This window comes from Nyctibius grandis, chromosome 1 (assembly GCF_013368605.1).
Source record: "Nyctibius grandis isolate bNycGra1 chromosome 1, bNycGra1.pri, whole genome shotgun sequence".
NCBI classification, from domain to species: domain Eukaryota; kingdom Metazoa; phylum Chordata; class Aves; order Nyctibiiformes; family Nyctibiidae; genus Nyctibius; species Nyctibius grandis.
The window spans coordinates 132,071,924-132,090,512 of record NC_090658.1 but is presented as its reverse complement, the minus strand read 5'-3'; the positions used below and the strand labels follow the sequence as shown (position 1 = coordinate 132,090,512).

Here is an 18,589-nt window from a genome sequence, read left to right as displayed (position 1 = left end):
TCAGCACAAGCAGCTTGGGTTGAAGAGCTTGCGGAGAGGGCTCAGCCCAACCTGGAGGACTCGGCAGCACTGCATACGAGGAGTGCTCACGTGAACCGCGCTGTTGGATGAACTCATGGAAGCCAACGACTTTGCCACGTAGGTAGTGAGTGACAACAGAGGGACAATGACATCTCAGACCTTGGCAGGGTTTCACAGAATCACAGGATCACAGAATGTTAGGGATTGGAAGGGACCTCGAAAGATCATCTAGTCCAATCCCCCCGCCGGGGCAGGATTGCCTAGACCATATCACACAGGAACGCGTCCAGGCGGGTTTTGAATGTCTCCAGAGAAGGAGACTCCACAACCTCTCTGGGCAGCCTGTGCCAGTGTTCGGTCACCCTCACCGTAAAGAAGTTTTTCCTCATATTTAAGTGGAACCTCCTGTGTTCCAGCTTGCACCCATAGCTTGCAAGGTTTCTGCAGCTGGTGTCTGGTTATGGTCAAAGAAGGAGGCTGGTTTTGCGTAGACATCAATCAATCGATCAATCAATCAATCAATGAGGTTGGAAGAGCCCTCTGGGATCATCGAGTCCAACCATTGCCCTGACACCACCATGGCAACTAGACCATGGCACTAAGTGCCACGTCTAGGCTTTTCTTAAACACCTCCAGAGACGGTGACTCTACTACTCAATAGAAGAGCTACGTGTCCCAAATACTTTCTGTATAAACAAAGCACCCAATCTAAGTGTCCAGCTACAGGACTGATACGTGAAAACAAGAGCATCTCATGGTATTTTTAGAAAAAAAGGAACAGAAAGAGTTCTCACATGTGAAACTACAACCAGCTCCCACATCAAAACAGCTCTTCCTCTTCCAAAACAGCTCTTCTGTGATTCCTGAGTTTCGCACAGAAGAGCCAAAGTCACCAGCAGACATCTGAAATCCCATCGACTCTTTTCTTCTCAACGTATGTTTGAAACTTTTCTCTTTAGCATCGCACAGGTGCCTCTACCATAGAAATATCTAACAGAAAGAGGGATTTCAACATTATGCAAACAAGGACGCAGCAGAATCAAAGGACCAAATAAAAACAAAATGGGGGGAGACACAGTTAAGACTTGAACACAGGGTGGATGCTTTTAATATAACTCCATGAAGGGAGGTTGTAGCAGGGTGGGAGTCAGCCTCTTCTCTCAGGCAACCAGCGATAGGACAAGAGGACACAGCCTCAAGCTTTGCCAGGGGAGGTTCAGGTTGGACATTAGGAAGCATTTCTTCTCAGCAAGGGTCATTAGCCATTGGAAGGGGCTGCCCAGGGAGGTGGTGGAGTCACCATCTCTGGAGGGGTTTAAGAAAAGACTGGACATGGCACTTAGTGCCATGGTCTAGTTGCCATGGTGGTGTCAGGGCAATGGTTGGACTCGATGATCCCAGAGGGCTCTTCCAACCTCATTGATTCTGTGATAAGCTTTTTTGCTATGACAGCCGGCCACAACGTCTTCATGACAAATATGGAAAGAAACGTGTTGGGAGCCTCCACGTGCTCATTTTAACTTTTCTTCTAAAAAAACCTCACAAAAACCACGCCCAAGACATGGCTCCAGCATTTGTACTTGGCAACCTAAGAAAGAAACTCATCTCCTGTTACTTTGGCAGCAGGCTGGCCAGCAGAAGTACAACAAGCCTGACTTGAAGATGCAATATTGCTGGTGGGTGTCCTCTGCAAAGCAGCAGAATCACAGAATCACAGAATCAACCAGGTTGGAAGAGCCCTCTGGGATCATCGAGTCCAACCGTTGCCCTGACACCACCATGTCAACTAGACCATGGCACTAAGCTTCTGAAGAAGCTTCAGACCTCTCCCTGCCTGTGGTCCCTGGCGGTTGTCCTGTCCGTTCTCTACCAGGCAACCTAGAGAGCCTTTTCCAGTGGGCATGGTTGTGGGTTCCTGGTTTGTTTGTGCTCTTTGTTTTTTAAAAGCAAGGCTTGAGGACTGCCCCAGTAGCTTTAGTTCATACGTGGAAAGACAAGCTTGGGATTTCTTCTGCCTAAGTCCCCAAAAGTGCTGCGTGCACCTTATAGAATCATAAAATCACAGGACCTTTAAGACCATCGAGTCCAACCCTTAACCCAGCACTGCCAAGGCCACCACTAACCCATGGCCCTCAGCACCACATCTGCACGGCTTTTAAATCCCCCCAGGGATGGGGACTCCACCACTGCCCTGGGCAGCCTGTGCCAGCGCTTGACAACCCTTTCCATGAAGAAATTGTCCCTGATCTCCAATCTAAACCTCCCCTGGGGCAACTTGAGGCCGGTTCCTCTCGTCCCATCGCTTGTTACCTGGGAGAAGAGACCGACCCCCCCTCACTACACCCTCCTTGCAGGCAGTTGTAGAGAGCGAGAAGGTCTCCCCTCAGCCTCCTTTTCTCCAGGCTAAACCCCCCCAGGTCCCTCAGCCGCTCCTCATCACACTTGTGCTCCAGACCCTTCCCCAGCCCCGTTGCCCTTCTCTGGACTCGCTCCAGCACCTCAAGGTCTTTCTTGTCGTGAGGGGCCCAAAACTGCACCCAGGATTCGAGGTGCGGCCTCACCAGTGCCGAGTACAGGGGGACGATCCCTGCCCTAGTCCTGCTGCCCACACTAGTGCTGGTACAAGCCAAGATGCTGGTGGCCTTCTTGGCCAGCTGGGCACACTGCTGGCTCATGTTCAGACAGCTATCGGCAGGATATTTCAGGATTTTTTTAGCTTTGTCTTGATCAGCAGGACTCCATTTCAAACACATGGCTGAAACAACATCCCTCTCTAAAACTAACAAAAGAGGTAGAAGAACAGATGATTTAGAAGTAGGGTGACTGCCAAGCCCGTCATCTGTGTCCTTCCTACCCCGCCAGCAGCCCCCGGGATAAGGGAACGGCAAGGCAGAGGTTACGACTTCAAGGAAACTCACCTACGGTAAATACCTCTCACGAGATACCATTTATAAAGTGTTGCAACACTTGAAAATGCTGTTAACAGCAGGAAATCTATTTAAAGTGGAAGGAATACGATCATTAAGGAATAAAGAGGGAGTTTCGGCTCAGCAAAGACCTAGGGCTAGGGTGGGGGAGGGAGCGTCTCCACGATTGTATTTACATTTTTTCATCTCAAAAGCCCCATCACAGGATAAAGGGGATGGGAACTCAATCACAGCAGCTGGATTTCATGCCAAGGCAAAAAAGTCCATTTGCTAGAGAAAAGAATGAAATTTAATAAGACAGGTGGGGGGTGGGGAGAAATAAGGCAAGGCTGGGAGGTGCCGGGGGGATGAAGGCAGGGCTCCCCCCACGCAACTGCAGGGGCTAGCCTGTCAGTCCCCTAAATTAGGGGAAATCCAGAGCAGCCGAGGAGGCACCTCACCCTTAAAATTAATCTAGAACTCACTCTGCCTTCCCCGCAATGATATCCAATTTCATAGTGAAGAATTTAACCCTTATTTGCCTGGGCTGCATCCATCCAGCTGCCTGACGCTAAGAGATGTCCCAGGTAAAGCCTGGCCACTGTTGGGTGTGTGATTTGTACTAATTGCTTTGGAGAGGGAGGGGAAAAAGAAGAAAATAAAGAAGAAAATCTGCATACAGCTCAGCCTGTGGCACACTCCTGCCCAAGACCCTCACAGAATCACAGAATCAACCAGGTTGGAAGAGCCCTCTGGATCATCGAGTCCAACCATTGCCCTGACACCACCATGGCAACTAGACCAGGGCACTAAGTGCCATGTCCAGGCTTTTCTTAAACCCCTCCAGAGATGGTGACTCCACCACCTCCCTGGGCAGCCCCTTCCAATGGCTAATGACCCTTGCTCAGAAGAAATGCTTCCTAATGTCCAACCTGAACCTCCCCTGGCGAAGCTTGAGGCTGTGTCCTCTTGTCCTAGCGCTAGTTGCCTGGAAAAAGAGGCCGCTACCACCACCCCTGCGCCCCACCTTGGGCACCCGATTATCCACCCTCCGGCCACCAAACCGATCAGCGGAGGACATCCAGAACAGGGCACCAACATCTCCAAGCCACCGCAGTCCCTGCTGCAGCAATCACCCCACCACAGTTTAGGGAAGCGGCCAACTCAAGGACAGAAACCAGGAGGCCAGAGTAGCCTATGGAGGACATACAACATCAGTATCTTACTGGGACCAGTATTTTAACGGCACTGAGAGGAGCACAGGAGCAAGCCACAGTCAATCCAGAAGGAAACATCCCCTTTTCCACGGCACTCCAGCCAAAACCTGCTCCGACACAAAAGTTTCTTGCAACACCAGCAATCTCAGGCAGGGAATTGTGATACAAGCAATATAAAATTTCATCAGACAAAAGCAGCTGTAGTGATATACGTAATTTTTGCCTTATGGCACGTCAGCTAGAAGCTGATTTTCCAGGGGAATTAGCAGGGGTACAGGTCCTCCCCTCTCCTGCGTCCTCATGGTCCACAGCCGCAAGCGCTCCCAGTCTTGACGGAGAAAGGCTGCAAACCCCACAGCCATACAGCAGCTGCAGCCAACCCATCACCCAACTGCTATTTGTTTTCCCATTTTGTTCATTTCTAAATATATTCTCCTGTCTTTCCGAGTTACCACTCCATTACAACAATTTTCCTTTAAGATATTGCCGGCTGTGGGCAAACCACAGAAGTGTTCAAGTTGTTACATGCATCAGCTAGTAAGAGCTACAAGGATGCTGAGTACACACTTCTTGCTCTGGAAGTTGTATTAGCCCTTGCCATAAAACATTTTGATTTCCCGAGTTTGTGACTTTTAAAATTCTCTAGTTCTGGACTCAATTCACCTGGTCAACACCACGAGCCAGCCGACAGCATAACACCGACTTACCAAACCCTCGTGGTATTCTTTAGCACAAATCCTTCGCATACCATTCTGCCAGCGCAGCAATTAGCTGTTCCATTTTGCAAAACATATTGAGAAAGCGCAGTTGATTCAGGCAATAATTTCATCTTTAGGAGCTTTGAAAACAACTCTCGGCGCTACGAATGCAATGCAGACTGACTGCACAGCTCGTGTGCGGAAAACAACCCAAAGGGTGCCAAGGACAGAGAAAAACAGTGACTTTTTCAGCAGTCTCAATAATTAATTCCGCGTGAAGAGGTGCTCCAGTGGAAGCCACCTCCATGACAGGTTGAAACATTTTCCACCAGATGAAAGAAGAAACAGAGACCTTCAACCTTACCTCTATATTCCCGAGGTGAAAGATGTTTCATGGGAAAACCTGGACTCTTCAGTTAATTAAACAGCAAATCAACAGAATCCTAGAGCCTCAGCAAACGCAGGCATCGACCTTCCATGGGCAGTCTTCACACGAACTCTTCTGATGGGGGACCAGCATCAATTACCGAGTCCTGCGGAGGAAAAGACAGTTTGTCTGCATTATCTGTCATTTCTCTTTCTGAATTATTATTCACAAGATGCAATTTTCAGCGTTTTAAGTAGAAAAGCAGCAAAGTTGAGGTCAACTATTAATTCACAGCAGCATCATTAATAGCTTGCTGACCTTCTCAATACTATCAATTGCAAGGTATCTTTTTAATTTCATTGGAAAAGAACTCATCAAGGTCCCTCAAGCTTTAAACTACTTGGGGAAATAAAGCAAATGAAAGCTTAATACTCTAAAAGATACTTTTTTTTTTTGAAATTCTCCCCTCCCTCTTTGCCAATGCCACTCCTAAGAAATAAAGATCACCCTCCAGAAAAACACCGCGCAGATCTAGCAGCAAATCAGCCACAGCGAGACAGCATCTATGCAACACAGGAGATAAAAAACGAGCACCAGCAAATTACAGTTGGTGTTTACAGCCAACAGCCTGCAGACCACCGCCGAACTCATAAAACTCAAAGATAATGAGATCCTTCCCCTCCTCACAACGGCACGGAGAGTGAATTGCTGTTGTTACTAAGCATGAAGCTAGAACTGGATCAAGGGGATTTCTCCAGTTCCTCCTCTTCTGCAGAGTTTCTGTATCACCTTCCACAAGTCACGTAGCCTCTGAACCTGCAATGAGCATAATTATATCTCTCCCAAAGCACGTACGCCATAAAAAGTTACCAAGACTGCAGTACGTCCATTTTCTTCAGCTATCACAGAATCACAGAATCAATGAGGTTGGAAGAGCCCTCTGGGCTCATCGAGTCCAACCATTGCCCTGACACCACCATGGCAACTAGACCAGGGCACTAAGTGCCATGTCCAGGCTTTTCTTAAACCCCTCCAGAGATGGTGACTCCACCACCTCCCTGGGCAGCCCCTTCCAACGTCTAATGACCCTTGCTGAGAAGAAATGCTTCCTGATGTCCAACCTGAACCTCCCCTGGCGAAGCTTGAGGCTGTGTCCTCTTGTCCTGTCGCTAGTTGCCTGGGAGAAGAGGCCGACTCCCACTCTGCTACAACCTCCCTTCAGGTAGTTGTAGACTGCAATTACTTTTCATATTGTGATGCACTGCCTGAATTCTAATGAAAAAGTAAGTAATTTATACAAAACAACCATGGAAACACTGAGATGAGCTTCATAACTTTTCTTCCGAGGCACTCCACGCATTGCAGTTTCTATAGCCAAGCTTGCTACCCACCCCATCAAATGCTCCCAGACAGAAATCCCAATATTGCTTTTAAACTTTTATTTGTACTAGCTATAGGATGTAATTCATCTGGATCAGCCTTAGACATCTAAGAGCTGGTTGGAAACCAGAGCTGGTAATTCCAGTCAATAAACAGGTCCACAAATCTCCCCTTGGAGATGTTGGATGGAGATGTCTGCAGGTCCTCAGCAGCCCAACCAGCCCCAAAGGCTGCCTGCTGCTTCAGCGGATCAGGTTGGGTCCCCAAGGAACCGTCAAGTCAGGAGTCCACGTTAAATTAATTCTAGGAAAGGGTTATTAGCCATTGGAAGGGGCTGCCCAGGGACGTGGTGGAGTCACCATCTCTGGAGGGGTTTAAGAAAAGACTGGACGTGGCACTTAGTGCCACGGTGTAGTTGCCATGGTGGTGTCAGGGCAATGGTTGGACTTGATGATCCCAGAGGGCTCTGCCAACCTGGTTGATTCTGATTCTGTGATTCTATTTTCTTTCTTTCTCTCTCTCCCACAGGGTTACTAGGATTACTGGGTTAAATGTATACCTCTAAATCCAAGCAGCTGAAGTTAGATGAGGGGAGCACCATCATTAGCTCAAAACCTGCTTATCCCCATCACCACTCCTGCTACTACAAAGGAATTACTCACATGGACATGGTCATTAGAATACCATCTTAATAAGGCACCAGGCATTAGCAACACAAGACTCTTACAAGTCACTCGTTGCAATTTATTCAAGAAAAATCAAGGAGGCAAAAGGAAGGAGGAAAACTCAGATGGCAGCATCATCTCCAAGGCACTGGCAGAGAACAACTCCAGAAGCTTACAGCTCCGCATCCAGAGAGAATCACAGAATCACAGAATCAATCAGGTTGGAAGAGCCCTCTGGATCATCGAGTCCAACCGTTGCCCTGACACCACCATGGCAACTAGACCAGGGCACTAAGTGCCATGTCCAGGCTTTCCTTAAACCCCTCCAGAGATGGTGACTCCACCACCTCCCTGGGCAGCCCCTTCCAATGCCTAATGACCCTTCCTGAGAAGAAATGCTTCCTAATGTTCAACCTGAACCTCCCCTGGCAAAGCTTGAGGCTGTGTCCTCTTGTCCTAGCGCTAGTTGCCTGGGAGAAGAGGCCGACTCCCACTGCGCTACAACCTCCCTTCAGGTAGTTGTAGACTGCACTAAGGAGAGGTGTGATTAGAGCACATCCCAACAGGAGATGGGATGCCGGCCTTGTTAAGCACCCATTTTTGTACACACATGCACGTAAATGAACCCAAAAGATGCACAAACTGCTGTATTGCGCCAGCTTCCAGTGTGAAAGTTGCATTTTACCAGTAGGAGATAGTCTGAATTTCTAAATAATGTCTATGTCCCAGCTGCTTTCACTACTCCTACAATAAATAGATGAAATGATGCTAAGGAAGGAATTTTAAAGACAGAAAAATGTAAATAATAATGGAAACTTTAAGAATATGTTCCTGTTTTAAAAAAATAAAACAACTCCTCTCAACCTGGCTCTCATGAAAAGGAAAGCAACAATCAGAATAAAATATATATATAATACAGAAGAAAAAGTAAACTGTTGGCATATGAAAATGCATCAGAACTGAAGTGATATGAAACAGCAAGAGAAGCAAAATGCAACGAGAAGAACCACAATACTCACAGGTTTGAGCATATCAGGTTATAAAATTTACCTGGGAACAGCAAATTCCAGCAACAACCAAGGACTGTCACTGCACAGAAAGAGAGCAGCCGCCAGCAGTGTTATAGGAACGGCAGAAGAACGCAACAAATATTTCTGTTCATTAATTAAGAAAGAAACCAGATGGTACAGTCATGCCACAGGAAACATTTTCTATTCCAAACAGCAACGCAGGCAGATGTGAAACAACAGCTAACAGAGCTGGGTGTTTGTAAGTCAGGAGATCTTCAGCTGCATGCCAGGGGCTTTAAAAGAGCTGGACAAGAAAAACCCTGGACCATTTATTGTAGCTTCCAGCAAGTGTGAACTTGGGAGGTTTGAGAGTGTTGGAGGACACGCTGTTGTGATGATATTTTATACACGTGAGCAGGATGATCACAGAATCACAGAATCAATGAGGTTGGAAGAGCCCTCTGGGATCATCGAGTCCAACCATTGCCCTGACACCACCATGGCAACTAGACCAGGGCACTAAGTGCCATGGCCAGGCTTTTCTTAAACCCCTCCAGAGATGGGGACTCCACCACCTCCCTGGGCAGCCCCTTCCAATGGCTAATGACCCTTGCTGAGAAGAAATGCTTCCTAATGTCCAACCTGAACCTCCCCTGGTGCAGCTTGAGGCTGTGTCCTCTTGTCCTAGCGCTGGTTGCCTGGGAGAAGAGGCCGACTCCCACTTCACTCCAACCTCCCTTCAGGTAGTTGTAGACTGCACTAAGGTCACCTCGGAGCCTTCTCTTCTCCAGGCTAAACACCCCCAGATAATCAGGCTAATAACAAGCTATCGGTCCAGCTTACATCGCAGGAAGACAAGTGAAATGCTGGTATAAAACCTAATTAGGAATTTTAGTTAGTTAATAACTGATGTCTGTCGACACATAGGCCTTAAATCAATGGTACGTGTTTTTCTTAAGACTACAAGATTGGCTGCAAACCGTAGCAGCTCTGATGCAACATACTTCGGGTTCAGTAAATCATTTAACTTTGTAAAGTATGATTTCTCAAGGAACTGGAATTACATTACATAACGTGGAATATATTAAACAGATTAATAATTGGCCAAGCGACAAGTCATAAAATATAACTAGATCATCATTCGTCACGTGCTTGCGCTGCAATCCCAGAAGGAGCCGTTCTTGCGCCCTACATTACTCATCCCCCCGCAAGCCACGAGCACAAGACACTGCAACTCAGCCTCGCGTCGACTCTGAGAGCTGCAGATAGCGAAGGACACGAGATCTGGATCTTTTCCCAACGTGACTACAAGCAAAGATCTTGCACATCTTTATCATCAAACATCAACTTGGGAAGAGAGACCCTTCCCAGTCCAGAGGGGATGTAACAGAGGAGGGATGCAGCAGATGAAGGCAGCAGCAGCTTGCTCAGCGCAAGAACAAGGGGGTAAGAAATGAAAGTAGCAGGTGGCAAGTCCAAAACCAAACAAGAGACAGCGGTTTCTTCACACACGACCCAGCTAAGCGGTTTAACTCTTTGCCGTAGGATGTTGTGCACGCTAAACGTCTGTGTGAGCTCAAGGGAAGACTGGCTATGTCACAGAGCAGACGCTCATGATGGTTACTAATAAGACAGCTATCATCTCTGCTGAGAAAGTCCTGGAAACGTTGAACAATCAGAGGCTAGAGAGGTGGGAAAGTGTCGTACAGGGTCTGCCCAATTCTCACGTCCTTCTGCAGGCTCCACTTTTAGTAACAGGGTGCAGATCCATCACTGCTACCCTTATATTCTCACCTAAGAGTAGAGGAAACTGTACTTTGGGAAAGATCTCAGTGATGGTGGACCACCAACCACACGTGGCTTCTCAGCGCAGCTCCCTTTGGCAGCAGCGCTGCATTATCCATGTGCATGAAAAACTCAGGAAGGTGGGAGCTCAACCCACTATATCAAATCCAACTGAACTCAGGGAGGTCCTACAGCCTCTGGTGCAGGTGATCACATCAGGTACTATTAACATCCTCTCCTTTTCCAGAGATGGGGAAAATGTGGCTTTTGAACCACAACCAGCCTGCAGGCAACCCCCTGGTTTGAGAGGCAGACAGAAGCACGTGCCCATTTAGAGAGCACCAAACATCTTCCAGCCACAATTCCCTGGCAAAACCACTCCATCCCCTCAAGCTCTCCCATATCCCACACGTTTTCTCGTCCCCAGCCACATGAAGATCTGGCTAAGCCTTCCCAGGTCCTGTTGTAGTACATGAACTGATCACTCACCACCACCTACAGAAAGTTATTATCATGCAACCTACCTGCAGACCACTACCCATAGTCCATGAACCACAGCAAGAAGCTGGATCTTGGTTTTCCTTTCCAAAACGTAATACATGGAGGCAATAATAAAAGACACTTTACAAGTGCTATTATGCACAAGCTTTCAGTTGAAGATATAAAGAGGTCTGGAGGACAGATAAAAGCAATATCCATAGATTATATACATCAACAGCCCAGGATATTTTCCCCTTTCATCAGAAAGCCTTTCAATTAGTAGGAATATGCACTCAGAAATTTCCACATTAAAAACCCCAAGCCCAACCTCATCAACTGGGGTTGTTTAGCCTGGAGAAGAGGAGGCTCAGAGGTGACCTTAGTGCAGTCTACAACTACCTGAAGGGAGGTTGTAGTGAAGTGGGAGTCGGCCTCTTCTCCTGGGCAACCAGTGATAGGACAAGAGGGCACAGCCTCAAGCTTCGCCAGGGGACGTTCAGGTTGGACATTAGGAAGCATTTCTTCTCAGCAAGGGTCATTAGCCATTGGAAGGGGCTGCCCAGGGAGCTGGTGGAGTCACCATCTCTGGAGGTGTTTAAGAAAAGCCTGGACATGGCACTTAGTGCCCTGGTCTAGTTGCCATGGTGGTGTCAGGGCAATGGTTGGACTCGATGATCCCAGAGGGCTCTTCCAACCTCATTGATTCTGTGATTCTATAAAGCTTGCACCAACCGGTGACCTTTGCTCTTCTGTTCTCTTCCCAAATCCTGTATTCAGCATTTATTGCTCAAACTATTGACAACTTTCACTGAATGAAGTGATTCCCTTTAGGTGTATCCGTGTTTTTCTCTCCAACAAAGCATCAAAGTTGGGTTGTTCCCTGCAACCCAACAAAACACAGAGAAGAAATACCCCACACAAGTCCATGGATTGGACCCTGGTTTTTTTTGAAGCTGAGGGCAAGAAGTGGGTTATCCACGCTCTTGTTAAGCAGATCTCCTGAAGCTGCTTTGAGCAAGGTTCAGACCAGATGACCTCCTGGTCACCTAAACTATCCCCCATTAACTATAGCAGATTCAGCATATCAAAAGTTCTCCTTATCCCATGAAAATGTACTCAAACACATACAGGGGAGTCTGGTGGGCTGCTGAACCCGTCAGCCTTTCCATCCCTACGTCTGCTTTGAAATTCTCCTAATCAGTTGAAAAATTAGTAGAGTATAAGGAAGCTAAAACCTAGCGTGGTGTTCAGGCTCAGGGTCAACTGCTAACACATTTTTGAGTAAAATATATCCACTAAACCATTTCAAATGCTGCAGCAACCAGGAGAAACAACTTCCTGCCATCCTTCATCCAAGCTAGATCACCCAAAACCTTTCATCTTTAGCTTACTACCACATTTACCAGTCCCTCGAAGCCATGCGCTTTCCACTACATCTTCAGCCGTGGACCTACAGGGCATAAACGCTTTGCAGTCGAGTTCTCACACAGCCTGTGATGGACTGAGCCACCACAGCAGCTTTGAAGCAGTCATCATTTAGCGTGTGAAACACGCATCTTTCATTACCTCCCTTGTTGTATTTTACTTAAGCCTCTAAATATTTTATCAGTGACTGTTCAATATTAAAATGCAGGACCAGAAGTGCTCTCTTCACTTGATGAGTGGGCTCCAGACCTACAACATGGAGACAACCCAGCTCTGGGTTTGTCCAGCCTTGGGCCACGCTGTGACCATAGGATCCACTCCTGTCTTTCCACTGCAAAAGCTTGCTCTGTAGCTTAGGTAATCAAAGCTGATAAATTATACCCAAGTATAAAAAGCAAGTGGGAAGGAGTTAGGAGGAATTTAATGTTTGCTGCATGTTGACAAAATCCATAATTTATTTACTTGTTTTTCGTTGCTGTGCTATATATAAAAAGGGCACATAAAGCAATAATAAAGCAGAGCAGCTTTGTTACAAGGGGTTGCAGGGAGCCTCCTGCCAGGACCTTCCCTCTCTGCCTGCTTCCAAGTTACATGCAGCACCAAATAGTTTTTTGCAACTCCTCCAAACTCCAGGGCTGTTGGGCCAGTGCAAATGCTGCATTTTTAAAGGGATATTTAATCTCCCTGGAGTAAGGACATCCAGGCAACAGTTCCAAGGCAATGCTAATTCTCACTGCATTTCACCCCCCATGCAAGTACTCCTTCAGGTTCCCCTTCAGTTTCACAGAATCACAGAATCAACCAGGTTGGAAGAGCCCTCTGGGATCATCGAGTCCAACCATTGCCCTGACACCACCATGGCAACTAGACCAGGGCACTAAGTGCCATGGCCAGGCTTTTCTTAAACACCTCCAGAGATGGTGACTCCACCACCTCCCTGGGCAGCCCCTTCCAATGGCTAATGACCCTTGCTGAGAAGAAATGCTTCCTAATGTCCAACCTGAACCTCCCCTGGCAAAGCTTGAGGCTGTGTCCTCTTGTCCTATCGCTGGTTGCCTGGGAGAAGAGGCCACCTCCCACTTCACTACAACCTCCCTTCAGGTAGTTGTAGACTGCACTAAGGTCACCTCTGAGCCTCCTCTTCTCCAGGCTAAACACCCCCAGCTCCCTCAGCCGCTCCTCGGAGGTCAGACCCTCCAGACCCTTCACCAGCTTGGTCACCCTCCTCTGGACTCGCTCCAACACCTCAACATCTTTCTTGAAGTGAAGTTTGATTTTGCCTAAGAACTTACACACATTTTGGGGCACCTGGAAAGCCTGTTTTTCTCCTTATCTACTTTTTCATGTACTACTGCCTGATTTATACTCAATACCAAATAAGTGTTGCAGGAGACACAGAGAGAAAAGTCATTTTGCAAGCAGGCTAAATCTGCTTGCCAGTTAACTGTTGCAAATTAAAAGGTCAGAAAAACAATCACTGTATTTGGAAAGAATAATTTTACACAACTAAGGCCTCAACGAAAATAAAATTATATTAACTTTGTTCCAGTAAAGCCAGTTGTCTTATCTACCCATGAGGAAGTTTAATAAACAGCTTTCTGTACTTCTGAGGGTTTGAACGCGTGCCAGGTTTTGCAGGGATCGCACTCGTCCTAGATGGAACTGCAGGGCTTTAAATGAAAAGCAGAAAGTGTAAAATATGTTGCAAAAGAAATCTGAAGGAGGAATTGATTGGGTTTGTTCGTTTAGTCAATCAATAACAACAGGCAACGCTAATACTAAAGTTACATCTGCAGATTGCTCCTACCGCTACACATCAAGACCAGGGAATTAACGTGCCGGTTCCCAAAGCCCAAGGTACTCCCCTAAGAATCACAGAATCACAGAATCAATCAGGTTGGAAGAGACCTCTGGGACCATCGAGTCCAACCATTGCCCTGACACCACCATGGCAACTAGACCAGGGCACTAAGTGCCATGGCCAGTCTTTTCTTCAACACCTCCAGAGATGGTGACTCCACCACCTCCCTGGGCAGCCCCTTCCAATGGCTAATGACCCTTGCTGAGAAGAAATGCTTCCTCATGTCCAACCTGACCCTCCCCTGGTGAAGCTTGAGGCTGTGTCCTCTTGTCCTAGCGCTAGTTGCCCGGGAGAAGAGGCCGACTCCCACTCCACTACAACCTCCCTTCAGGTAGTTGTAGACTGCAAGACAGGAGAAGCACATCACGGAGCCCACGTTAGGGGCCCTGCCAGACTTTGCTAACTCGAGGGTAGGGCAGCTCCAGGTGGAAACACCTGGGCTTATTCGTTGAGGTTCCCAGCCAGCGCTGCTGGAGCCATCCGGTGAGAGGAGAGAGGCAGATGTAGCTCCAAGGTTAGGGCAAAGCAGCAGCAACAGCATTTTTCGGACTGTTGTTCAACTCTCCTGGTCTTGACGGACTGTCTGGCAGCCATTCTTGGGGACATTTGAAGGACCAAAGAGGCCAGGCTGAATTTCACTGCCACATGCCACAAAATTTGGGTTTTGACCCATTGAGAGACAAGCAAGGAGATAAACCAAGATGAAGGGCTGGTGGGTCCCTAAATCCCAACTATCTCCAGGTAGCACACAGGAAGAGAAGAGCTCAATGGAAAGGAAAAGCTGTATTTATGTGTTCAACACCAAGTATAAAAGAACATCTTTCAGCAGGTCTCCACAACAGTCTCATATGTCCATGAACGCTCAACCTGCCATAGATCTCCCACACCATCATTGGCTTTTCTTCATTCACCTGTCCCATCACATCACAAAGCCCAGAGCTTCTGTTTTGGTATTGAAGCAAATCGCTTTAATTTTGATTTAGCTCAAGGTTTCACAAGTGCTGTGAAGCCCTAACAGCACTTTGCTGGTGAAAGTCCCCAGCTGGACCACTTCAGGAGCTTCAGGCAGCGGAAATCACGCAAGTCAAAATTTCTCCCTTGTCATGACTTGACCATCATCAGCTCTGGGAAACACTGAATCTGCTGCAGGATCCTGCAAAGAGAATAAACCTGAAAGCTCTTCAGCAGATGACACTTTCCAAGGGTGCTTCAGTCATCCCTGCTACAATACATGCAAGCAGGACTCCTGTTTTGCATCCTGAAAGCTTAATGTGCTTTAAGGGGTGGGAAAGAAAATCCTCAAACCAACAAAACCTGAAGCATTTTTCTGAAGCGAGTCCAGAGGAGGGCGAGCAAGATGGTGAAGGGTCTGGAGGGTCTGACCTACAAGGAACAGCTGAGGGAGCTGGGGGTGTTTAGCCTGGAGAAGAGGAGGCTCAGAGGTGACCTTAGTGCAGTCTACAACTACCTGAAGGGAGGTTGTAGCACAGTGGGAGTCGGCCTCTTCTCCCAGGCAACTAGCGCTAGGACAAGAGGACACAGCCTCAAGCTTGGCCAGGGGAGGGTCAGGTTGGACATTAGGAAGCATTTCTTCTCAGCAAGGGTCATTAGCCATTGGAAGGGGCTGCCCAGGGAGGTGGTGGAGTCACCATCTCTGGAGGGGTTTAAGAAAAGACTGGCCATGGCACTTAGTGCCCTGGTCTAGTTGCCATGGTGGTGTCAGGGCAATGGTTGGACTCGATGATCCCAGAGGGCTCTGCCAACCTCATTGATTCTGTGATTCTGTGATTCTATCCACACACAACCCAGAACCCTTGGTGCCCACTCACGACATTTTGCCAAATGAATCCACAGCTTGCTCCTAGCCAAAGGAATCATTAGGTTTATGTCCAAAAGCTCTCAAGTCATTAACAGCCTATACTGCCCACTTTAGATTATTTTTTAACAACTTCCTCATATAGATTAGATCCAACTTTATTCCTCCCTCACCAGCTGACTGTGAACTCTACAAACACCCTAACTTCTGGAACAGCACCCACATTCTCAGAATATTCGGTTTCTCTCATTAGGACAAGTTTGGTTTCAAGCCAAAAGACATATAAATAATTATTCACCCAGCTCAGTACTCCTGCGGTGCTCAGGTTCCTTTTCTTCCAAAGCCTCACAGTTATCTTAAAAAGTGTCTACCGTCATTTCCAAACTATTTTGTCAGACTGATGCCAAAGGGTGATAACCGTTTGCTCGCTTGATGTCAACTCCTTGGAAAGGCTGAAATTTCACGACGTTTCCAAAGGACTATACTTGAAGTTATCTCTGAGTAATCAAGGAGAGATGATCTTGTACAGAGTAACTGATTTGAAGAGCTGTGCAAATGCTAATTCCTCAGGCTGGAAAGAAGATGCGTCTCTGAAAGTGGAATTTAAGCTGTCACAGGTTCCCTGTTCCAACGAAACCAGCTCCTATCACACTTTAAAAATAAATCCCTAATCTGAGATCTCCTGCAAAGAACAATCTTGATCTTAGGAACATGAGATTGACTTTTAATTCTTTCCTACCTTTTTTTCTCTCTCCTCAAAGCCAATGACGATGATTAAACGATGACAAATGGGTTTGGACGGGTCCCATCGTGAACCAGGCTGTTGTCCAAGTAAACACTAAGTGATGTACAAATATGCCGTTATACCAAGCGATGCACAGACACTGTGGTGGCCTCAGCCCTTCACCATCACTTGAGCAGATGTGCACTGGATTACAAGTACGTGGTACAGTACTTTAAACTGTTTACTTTCTTACTATCCATCATTAAAATGTGCTTAACCACAAGCACCAGCAGCCTGGGACAGATGTTCTTGTCTTTTTTTCCTCCACAACAAAATGTCATTGAAAAAAACTAATGGAGAAGGATATCATAAAATATATAAAGGATATTGTATATCAAATTACAGAGTTCAAAAATTTTCATTAATATATCAACACAGAGAAGGTGCACTAGAGTCCAACAGAGACAACTTCGCTATTAATTTGTGTGTCTGGACTTCCAGCTCTGAACTATCATAGAATCATAGAACGGTTTGGGTTGGAAGGGACCTTAAAGATCATCTAGTTCCAACCCCCTGCCACAGGCAGGGACACCTTCCACCAGACCAGGTTGCTCCAAGCCCCATCCAGCCTGGCCTTGAACACTGCCAGGGAGGGGGCAGCCACAGCTGCTCTGGGCAACCTGGGCCAGGGTCTCACCACCTTCACAGCAAAGAATTTCTTCCTCAGATCTCATCTCAGTCTCCCCTCTTTCAGTTTAAAACTGTTCCCCCTCATCCTGTCACTCCAGGCCCTTGTAAAAAGCCCCTCTCCAGCTTTCCTGTAGCCCCTTCAGGTAGTGGAAGGTGCTAGAAGGTCTCCCCGGAGCCTTCTCTTCTCCAGGCTGAACAGCCCCAGCTCTCTCAGCCTGTCTCCAGAGCAGAGGGGCTTCAGCCCCCTGAGCATCTTTGTGGCCTCCTCTGGACTCGCCCCAACAGCTCCGTGTCCTTCTTCTGTTGGGGCCCCAGAGCTGGACGCAGCACTGCAGGGGGGGTCTCCCGAGAGCGGAGCAGAGGGGCAGAATCCCCTCCCTCGCCCTGCTGGCCACGCTGCTGGGGATGCAGCCCAGGACACGGGTGGCTTTCTGGGCTGCCAGCGCACGTTGCCGGCTCATGGTGAGCTTCTCGTCACCCATCACCCCCAAGTCCTTCTTCTCTTATCCTTGTCTTACATTTTTAACTCTAAAGATGCTTTATTGTTCTGGCATCAAAACAATGACAGGGAGAGGCATTAGACATTGTGAAATCCTGATTCTCTTGATTTCAGTGAATTTGGAATTTCAGTTAACATTAGACCTCACATATCGTTTCACGGGGGCCTGGGTCACGCTGAGTCAAGCTTGGGAGTAAATGTAAGCTGAAGATGCCAAGCGCTCTGCACCATCACGGTACACATCTCATAAAAACCTCACTGTCCTCAGCCCTGTGATTTCAGATCCGTATCTCACCACCTTTATTGAATCCAAACTGTGGCAGAGCTCGTTATATCCAGAAGCAATTTAGAAGTTTCTGAGAAGCTGACTCAATAGGTTTCTTTAAAAAGTAAAGCTAACGAAATAATTTTAGAATGTTCTCTGACGCTCCTTGAGTGTCGTGTCTTAATGATTAAGTATATTGGGATGATGAAAGGGAAAAAAGAAATGAAGACAACTTTCTGAAACAGAATCACAGAATCTACCACGTTGGAAGAGACCTCTGGGATCATCGAGTCCAACCACTGCCCTGACACCACCATGGCAACTAGACCAGGGCACTAAGTGCCATGTCCAGGCTTTTCTTAAACCCCTCCAGAGATGGTGACTCCACCACCTCCCTGGGCAGCCCCTTCCAATGGCTAATGACCCTTGCTGAGAAGAAATGCTTCCTAATGGCCAACCTGAACCTCCCCTGGCCAAGCTTGAGGCTGTGTCCTCTTGTCCTATCGCTGGTTGTCTGGGAGAAGAGGCTGAAACAACCACCACTTCAAGATTGGAAAACTGCTCTTCTCGCCACCCCCATCGCTCACATCATTATATTTGAGCTTTTTACACAAGGCAGATGACAGCTCAGATAAACAGACTGGGTATGAACGCGAGTACTGTGCTTACTATAATCCCTGGCTGACAATTAAATAACACTAAGCATATTAATACTAAGAAAACAATTATCCTGGAGTTATAACTCCATATATCATGGAATAGCATAAATCCATATATGCA

At 47.3% G+C, this 18,589-nt stretch overlaps 1 protein-coding gene across 4 annotated transcripts in view; it reads right to left on the bottom strand.

Moving 5' to 3' along the window:
* The window catches only part of NCOA1 (nuclear receptor coactivator 1), a 211,785-nt gene that overhangs the window by 137,849 nt on the left and 55,347 nt on the right, over positions 1 to 18,589 (bottom strand). For all 4 annotated transcript variants that reach the window (XM_068403214.1, XM_068403300.1, XM_068403391.1 and 1 more), the window contains exon 2: positions 5,207 to 5,375. The gene's annotated coding sequence lies outside the window, so the exon portion shown is untranslated. The remainder of the gene's footprint in view (positions 1 to 5,206; positions 5,376 to 18,589) is intronic.